The sequence below is a fragment of the Notechis scutatus genome, chromosome 5 (assembly GCF_049901735.1).
Source record: "Notechis scutatus isolate UNSWTSFEM ecotype Mainland chromosome 5, rNotScu1.2, whole genome shotgun sequence".
Classification (NCBI taxonomy): Eukaryota; Metazoa; Chordata; class Lepidosauria; order Squamata; family Elapidae; genus Notechis; species Notechis scutatus.
This window is the reverse complement of record NC_142013.1, coordinates 30,992,691-31,002,302: the sequence shown is the minus strand read 5'-3', so window position 1 is coordinate 31,002,302 and position 9,612 is coordinate 30,992,691.

Below are 9,612 nucleotides of genomic sequence, written 5' to 3'. Positions count from 1 at the left end.
CTTCATAGTTTAACAATATTTCAAATTAACTTTACTGATAATCACAGATAAAATAGGTATAGATGAAGGAATTAAATGGTAAATTCAACAGAAATCTAAGTTGTCACTATATAAAATTAATCTGAAAATAATTGGACAAAAGTTGTTGGTTATAATGCAAATTTGTCAGTAAAGCCTAATATTTCTATGAAAGTAATTTGATTTCTCCATTGTCGCGTTGAGCGACCGGTCTGTTGTTTCGATCTTCTGGCTTGATTGCTGAATTCCCTTTCAGAAAGCAATTTAATGAGACCCTCGCAAGGGTGAAGTTTAGCGGAGCCCTCGCAAGGGTGAGTGCAAAGCACAAAGAAAAAAGACACGAAACAAATGATTTTTTCTGGTGAGGCAGCACATCGCCTGGGGCAGATGGAATTGTCCCGGCTGCGCCTGAGACAGATGGGATTGTTCAGGCAGCCCTGATTGCTTTGCGCTGTCCCCTTTTATTGTACTGAATCAAAGAGGGGGTGAGAGGGATTGCAGGAAGACAAAGAAGTTACAAAGTTAATCTTTGAGACCAGGCTACGTGATACAAGTAACGAACTTTGTGACTGATAAACATGTTTTTACTGAATACACATCTTTTATCTGACACAGACCTCTGTGAAGTTAATCTTATCAGCTCCTTTTTCCTGTCAGCTTAGTGAACTTTGCTCTGAGAGGTATACGTGTTAAGCAAGATTTGTTCTAATAGAAAATTACTAAGGCAGAATAGCCACAATTCCTCCTTTTCTTTATTTTTGTGCTCAAGATTCTAGGTAGAGTCCTTTCTCCTCCCGAGTAGTCCCACAAGGTGGCAACAAACCCTTCGGTTTGTTGATGCCTTACAGAACCAACTCATACGAGGAAAAGTCCTCATCCCCCAAATCATGGCTTGGCAGAGTTAACAAAACTTCTTTGGGAGAAAAGGAGTTATTAGTGTCTATTTCTTCCTCTGACTCTTGGTCAGAGTACCATTCCAACAAAGGTTTTTTGACAAGGTCTTTTGATTCAATGATAGATGTGAGAAAGCTAACTGATTTTTGAGTATTGTTAACTTCATTATCAAGTGTATTCAAGCGATCAGTTTTAGATGAATCATTAAGTGTAATTGCTAGCAATGTGTAAGAAGAATTGACCAACTGTACTAATGGATTCACCTGAATATTGGGTTTTTGTAGAAAGGTTGATTTTAAATTGGGATTGGGACCAACATCATAAGTGGACATGGATATCGAGAGACGAATTGTAAAAATATTCCCTTCATCGCCTTGACCATCCCACTGACGTCCTCCCAAGTAAACCCAACCATCCATTGTTTTCTTGCAAGTGTCTTTCCTTGTGCAGTAAAAGTGATTCTGAGTGGATTTATTCTCTGTCCACAACAAGGCCATGAAGAGCAGGAATGCTTTGCTTGGGCACGGGTATTATGAATATAGTCATTTTTGGTAGGTGCTTCCCACCAGATATGACCTGTGGATACACAACCCCATTTTTACAATATCTGTCAACTACCCCACCGCAGGCAGAGCGAGAAGTACCAGTATTGTGAGCAGGGCAAAAATATAGTCTATAGTTGTCAGCAGGTGCTGGAGAACAGGAGCTTTGCTTGTCCCATGTATCAGCTTGCAATTTTTTGTCTGCAAATTTTTCGACTCCTGTTCCCATTTCAGCAAAATCCATGAAAACCTGAGGAAACCATGGCCATCGAGTATAGTTAGTGGTGGTATTCAAAATTTTTCCTTGAAAGTCAAGGATAGTCCATGTATAAGTTTGAGGTTGATGTTCATTTTTGAAAATGGTTGTATGCTTCGAGGAGTGCGATGATAGCCAAATCGTGGAATGACATGAGATGCAGACTGCTTAGAGATGGAGTTGTCAGCAATGAAGGCAGGATACCGAAGATGGCGAGCTCGAATGAGAGCTGTAGTCTTGCGATGGATGTCATCATGGATGAGGTGACGACTTCGCACGACAGGTGGTTTGTAGCGATCAGGAACCCAGGAAGATGAATGATGCAATATGCAGTTGGTGACATCACAGGGTGGAAAGCAGCAACGAAGATGCCATCGTAGTTTATCTCCAGGAAAAGTTGTCTCAGAATTAGCTTGAGATGGCAATGTAAGTAAAACAGAAGATAATGGAGTAGATGCCACTGAAGGAGTGGAAAGCAATAGAACAGTGTGATTGAAATAGGTGTGATTGTGAAAAATCCTAAACAAGAATATGAACCTATAGTGAATGGAGTGACATGTATAGTTAAAAATATTAAACAAGGAAAATAGTAATAGTGAACAGTTATGTCAGAAGTAGGAGAAAGAAAACTACCGTTGTGTTGGAAAACATAATTACATGCAGGAAGAAGATTATCTTTAAAAACAAAGGTAACAGTGTCAGCAAGGAAAGCAAAAATAGCATCAGGAGATGCCCTAAATTGAGAAAAGACAGGAAGTATTGATATCAGAAGAAAGATTAGGGTTAGAGTCAGGTTTGCCATGGTAAGGTCTGACACAGCGAGCAGGAACCCAAAGCACTCAATCAGGAAGTTGAACAGCAGCGTAACCTTTTCCCCAGGTGATGAGCTGTGCAGGACCTTTCCACGCAGGATCTGGAAGCTGTCTGAAATAAACAAGAGGACGGGAAGAGGGAACTACTGGCTTGGTGAAGTGGCGAGAAGCCGCCGTGGCAGGAGGAGAGCCAGTAAGATTGAGAAAGTTAAGAGTGTACAGACAAACATTTAAGATATTTTGCAACGTTGGGAGGTTCGGGGCCTGAGCCTTTTTCCCCAAATGCCGATCAAGGGCTTGTTTCAAAGTTAGGTGCGATCTCTCCACAATCGCTTGACCTTGGCTGTTGAAGGGCAAGCCAAACTTATGTGTGATGGCCCACTTATGACAAAACTCAGCAAAGGGAGAACTGACATAAGCAGGACCATTATCTGTTTTGAGAATTTTGGACATCCCAACGTTACGAATGACCGAATACAGTGATTAATAACATTTTTGTAGCCTCTCCTCTTTGCAATGTTGCTATAATAAACCCTGAATAAGTATCTACTGATACATGAATGTATTTCCAGGGAGCAAAGGGAGGATAATGAGTGACATCCATTTGCCATGTATCACAGGCTTGAGTACCCCTAGGATTAACACCTTCAGGGATACCTTTGGCCTGCAGGCTACATGTTGGACATTGTTGAATTATTGCCGTGGCTTCTTGATATGTAATTCCAAATTGTCGCACCAGGGCTTTCCTGTTTTGATGTAAATAATCATGACTCTCCCCAGGTGAAAACTGTTGGAGAAGGGGAGAGGAGGCCATAATTTTACAAGCCTCATCTGCCATATGATTGCCTTCTGCTAGGAATCCAGGTAATTGCTGATGACTTCTGATATGGGCTACAAATAAAGGTTTCCCTCGTTTTTCAACAGTGTCTGAAGCTGCAAAAAAGTGTCATGAGAGAGGGAGGGGTAACAGGAGAAATATATGCATCAAAAATATGAGCAACCATCTGAGTAACATACATGCTATCAGATATTACATTTAAAGATTGTTGTGAAAAAGAGACAACGCCAATAAGAAAGCAGCTAATTCAGCTTGTTGTGCTGATGATTGTGAAGTAGTTAAACGTTTATGCCATTGAGCATCTTCATACCATGTACATGCTCCAATATTTTTTGAACCATCAGTAAAGACAGTTAAGCCTTCCTTCAATGGCTGTTGGACAAAAGGTGATTGTAAAACAAAAGGAACTGTCCTCAACACCTGCAGTCGTGAATCAGAGGGAAGGTGGCACGACACTTGGCCACACCAATCTTCCAACGCGTCCTGCAGTGTTGTGGAAGTCTGAAAAAGAGGTTCCCATTGAGTGATCTTAAAAGGAATATACAATGTAAAAATATCCATTCCCATCAGGGCTTTGGTTCTCTTACGCCCCTTTTCTATAAGAGAAGCCATTTGCGCTGCTCTAGTAAAAATAGATGTTTTTGAAGTGTGTGGTAGGTGTAGCCATTCCAAGATATGAAGATTTTTGTATTAGATATTTGAACAATTATTGCAGTCAGTAGTTGATGAGTAGAAAGGATAGCAAGAGAAGGTGGTGTGTCTGTGAGTGCACGGTTTACCCATTGGGTTGCTAGGGCTGTGTTTACTTGTTTTAAAGCTTCTAGATGCTGATCTGAAAGATAAACCTTATCTGCAGGATTTTTCAATCCTACTAGTGCTTGAAAGAGTGGTGATAGCATCTGTGTGGTTAGAGCAAGATATGGTCTAGCCCAGTTAATAACCCCAAGCACTGCTGTAATTGGACCAGCGTTGTTGGCTGTGGAAGTGTGAGTGAAGGAATGTGTGGAGATGCTGTAGAAGCTAAAACCTTGTGACCTAAATATTGCATTGGGTAGTGAGACTGGATTTTTTCAGGTGCTATATGTAACCCTGCTTTTGCTAATGTGGTCAAGAGGATTGGGAAAGTTTTTGAACCGTCCCCTTTGGCCCATCAGCAGCAATTAAGATATCATCCATGTAATGATATACAAGAAAATTAGGAAATTGAGATCTATAAGGACGCAGAGCCTCATTGACAAAAAATTGACACATAGTTGGTGAATTTAGCATACCTTGTGGAAGAACTTTCCATTGATACCTAGATGTGGGTTTAGAATTGTTAAGCTCTGGCACTGTAAATGCAAAAATGATCCTATCCTTTTGTGCCAGAGGTATGGAAAAGAAACAGTCCTTTAAATCTATTATTATGAGATCAAATCCAGCTGGGATCAAATTAGGATTAGGCAGACCACACTGCAGTGGCCCCATGGGCTGAATAATAAAATTTATGGCTCTGAGATCATTAAGGAGGCGCCATTTGCCAGATTTCTTTTTAATTACAAAGACTGGGGTGTTATAAGGACTGGTGGATGGTTCAATATGTCCTTCTATTAACTGTTGATGGACAAGAAGATGTAAAGCCTCCAATTTTTCTTTGGTGAGAGGCCATTGATCCACCCAAACAGGAATAGAGGTTTTAAGAGTAAGAGATAAAGGAGAAATAGACATTTGGATAGAAAAACTATGGTATCTGAATATAAGCCTGAAATTGAGAAAGTAAATCACGTCCCCAGAGATTGCAATGTAGAGGAAGAATATAGGGTTTAAGATAAGCAGTTAAGGTAGAATGCTCAGTAGAAGCAGAGAGCCAATCAGAGCTGACCTTAGCAGCTTGAGCCCCACCTACGCCCTGCACTGAAGAAGCTTCTGTGAGAGACCAAGAAGAGGGCCATTCAGAGGAACGAATAACAGAAACATCTGCACCGGTGGCAATCAGACCTTCAAAAATGCGACCATTGAGTGTAACAGAAAGAGTTGGTTTTGAAGCTTGAACAGGCTGCTGTAATGCAAACAAAGAAAGAGGTTCAAAAAGAGGCAAAATTATAAGTGTTGCCACTACTGTCCCCTTTTTTAAAGAAAAGCAACGATCTCCTATTGCAGCCAAAGCAAGATTATTAAGAGCAGAAGAATCATATAAGTAAGGAGCTGCAACCACACCCTCTATTGTAAGAGAAGAATTGGGAATAAGCAAGACAGGTGTGGAAGGAGGAAGAGGTTTGAGAAGCGTTGTAGTTAAAGGAAGAGTAAAAACAGCACCAGGATCATCATACACAAGATCCTCTAACAATACCACAGGAAATGTTGTGGCAGGTAATTCAGCCTTTGTGGCGGGGCTAGCTGAAGACCCCTCAATTAGTTTCCCGAAGGCTGAGAGGGAGAAGGATTAGAACGACATTGTGAAGCCCAATGATAGCCTTTCCTGCAGCGAGGACAGATAGTTTTTGGCTTAGATGAGGAAGATGGACCTCTGGTTTGGCCACGAAGAACAGCTCCACCTCCTGGCATACGACATTGATTTTTAAAATGTCCTGGCTTGCCACAGTTAAAACAATTGCCATTGCGTGTTACAGCAAAAGCATCAGGAGGAGAAGTAGAAGCAGAATTAGAATTTGGTAATGAAGCAGTGATTGCAGTAGCAAGCATATCCATTTTATGAGTGGTTGTTCCTACAATTCTACAGAGTTGTAAAAACTCAGCCAATGTCACTCCTGGCTTATTAGCGACTGGCTGTAGAATTTTTTGACAATCCTGATTTGCATTAGAAAAAGCCAATTTTATAAGTAATTCTTCTTTAGCAACAGAATTATCTATCTGTCTATCTAGGGCTGTCTGAAGCCGACTAATGAATGAAGCATATGGCTCATCAGGACCTTGCATAATTTTTAAAAATGCTTGAGTGGACTGCGAATCTGAATCATCCACTCGCTTTAAAGCATTCATAGCACACATATGAATAATGGCAAAACTGCGACGGGGAGAATTTTGTTGTTGTGCTAGAGTGGAGGATTGACCTTTCCCCAGTAAATGATCTACAGTTACTCCAGCAGGCAAACCCCTACGAATTTCAGCCTCAACACCTTTTTCATATTCAGATTGCCACACAACATATTGCGCTGGAGTCATAAGCATAGAAAAAAGCATTTTCCAATCATACAATAACATAACTGTATTAGCTGTAACCAAAGAATCAAGTATTCCCCTAGTGAAAGGAGAATGTAATCCATAAGTTGTAACTGCATCTTTTATATTTTTTAAAACTTTAAACTCAATGTTACTATGAACATTGCCTCCTGCTGCTCCAGGGATGATAGTCATAGGATAAGCAGAAGGATTTTCTGTTTCTAAAGACAGAGGTGATGACAGAAGATTAGTTATAATTCCTCCCACAGGTTTCATAGGGGAAGAGTCAGGAAGAGAAGAAGGAGAGGAAGGAGGAGGGAAGAAATGTCAGGATAAGGAGGTGGTAAAGAAGAAATTGTATCAAGATGAGCCTCAAGAGGCTTAGAAGTTTTTGAATGAGAAGAAGGGGAATCAGAGGAAACAGGAGAAAAAGATGTTTCAGGAAGACTAGAAGAAGGATAAACAATTGTTATAGCAGCCATTATCGCTCTCCAAGAGATAAGTATATCCATGGGAGCTCTGGGAATTTCATGTAAATATTTTCCTAATTTTTCCCAGAGAGAATGGCTAAGAGTTCCAGCAGATGGATAGGCTGGACAGTGCGCCTCAATGTAAATTATAAATTTATTTAAAGATTTTTTCGAAATAGGGTACACAGTGGTACCATTGATTTTCTGAAAGGAATTAGCCTTCTTCACTAAATTATAAAGTTCGTCCCTGTGCCCTGACGAAACTTTGAAGTGAGGAGCCCATTACTTACGCTCGTGAAACCTATGCCAGGTGCGAAGAAATGGGAGTGAAGGCGATGCACCTCTAGACAGAAGTCACACCGTGGAACCAGAAAATCGAAGAGATCCCGGACGAATCAAGGGATCCCGGACGAGCCCCCAGCTGTCGCGTTGAGCGACCGGTCTGTTGTTTCGATTTTCTGGCTTGATTGCTGAATTCCTTTCAGAAAGCAATTTAATGAGACCCTCGCAAGGGTGAAGTTTAGCGGAGCCCTCGCAAGGGTGAGTGCAAAGCACAAAGAAAAAGACACGAAACAAATGATTTTTCTGGTGAGGCAGCACATCGCCTGGGGCAGATGGAATTGTCCCAGCTGCGCCTGAGACAGATGGGATTGTTCAGGCAGCCCGATTGCTTTGCGCTGTCCCCTTTTATTGTACTGAATCAAAGAGGGGGTGAGAGGGATTGCAGGAAGACAAAGAAGTTACAAAGTTAATCTTTGAGACCAGGCTACGTGATACAAGTAACGAACTTTGTGACTGATAAACATGTTTTTACTGAATACACATCTTTTATCTGACACAGACCTCTGTGAAGTTAATCTTATCAGCTCCTTTTTCCTGTCAGCTTAGTGAACTTTGCTCTGAGAGGTATACGTGTTAAGCAAGATTTGTTCTAATAGAAAATTACTAAGGCAGAATAGCCACACTCCATAATACTTAGTTAAAGGTTATTACAGATATGTGTTAACTACCAGTTAACTACCAGTAACTATCTTTAAAAACCAGTGACCTATACTTAAAATGTGTGGCTTTTAAAAATTTTCTGAAACATTTAACCTGAAGGTCAGTTCTGCTTCTCCATAATTGTTACTCCATGTGAGAGCCAATTTGGTGTAATGGTTAAGGCATCAGAGTAGAAACTGGAAATATATGAGTTCTAGCCCTGCCTTCAACATGAAACCAACTGAATGACCTTGGGCTAGTCCCTTTCTATCAGTCCTAGGAAGGAGGCAATGGCAAACCACTCCTAAAAAACCTTGGCAAAAAATTGGAAAGATTGACAGGAAGACAAACATGCTCTGAACAAATAGGTCTCTACAAAAATTCCATCTTGATATTTAGTTTATCCTAGTCAGAAGTGATTGAGGTTTATATGAAATGCTGGAGAATCAAACCCAACTTCTGGCACTTTTATAAACATGGCATTGGCCATGTAATTTATTTTTTCCAACCATACAGAAGTGATTTGCCACTGCCTTATTCTGGGATGCTTTTCAATTTTCTAATAAGCTCTGGACCATTTATTTTCTCTGCTGTTTTGCCAAGTGCTAACAAAGTTTACCCTGCTTACCTATCTGGTTGCACCAATGCTCTGTAACTTATTATAATAGGATGAGAATACAACAAGGGTGGTAGGATATATCCTGCCTTAGTCATCCAAATTATGTGTCTAATAAGATCTAAGCAGAGATCTAATTTGCAGAGGATTTCCCCCTATTATTTATTTATTTATTTTATTTATTTGATTTGCCAATTGTTTACAAGATAATAAGTATAAATGTATACATAGTTGTGAATACATGAAATGGTTACATATAAGAAAAATAAAAGAATAAGAGAAACAATAGGACAGGGACGGTAGGCACGTTGGTGCGCAAAGAAGACTATTAGATTTGTTCAACTATTTGTCATTCATATAGAGCACAAACTTGATAAATGGAGTTTTATAAGTAGACTGAGGCAGAGAAACATTTTCAGAAATGTGTTTTGGTTGCTTCAGCAGAACCAAGAAATAATCAACAAATCAATCTGAAATTCTTTGAAGCTAACAGCTCTTTACATATAGCAGGGAAAAAAATAAAATATGTTTCCTCTTTAACTGATATTTAATAGCTGTACTTTCCTACAGACTTTTTTTACTGACTATAATAATATAATAGAAAATTCTTGGTCAAATGAAATCCATGAGAAGCTAACTCATTCTTTCCATCTCCTGTCCCATTTGAATGGATTCTCTTCCCTGAACATTCAGTTCCAGAAGCTAGGAAACTAAATATCTATCTAGCCATGACATCCAATGCCGAGTCATAATTACAAAGGACAAAAAGACAGCAGGTTTTCTGGCGTTCTTTAATCAAGGTTTGACACCATCAGTAATTATTGGACTTGAAGTGATTTAGAAAAGATTAGTCTTTTCATTACTTTAGCAGACATATTCAAGAAAAGGGCCAATTAACTTCTGCTGGTGACCGAGGTTCACAGACAGCAGGGCTTATGTATAGCAATAATGTATAGGTAAATGTTAACAGCATATAGAAAATTCTATTTTTATAAATTTCAGAGAAGCTGACAGTCTGGATGAACC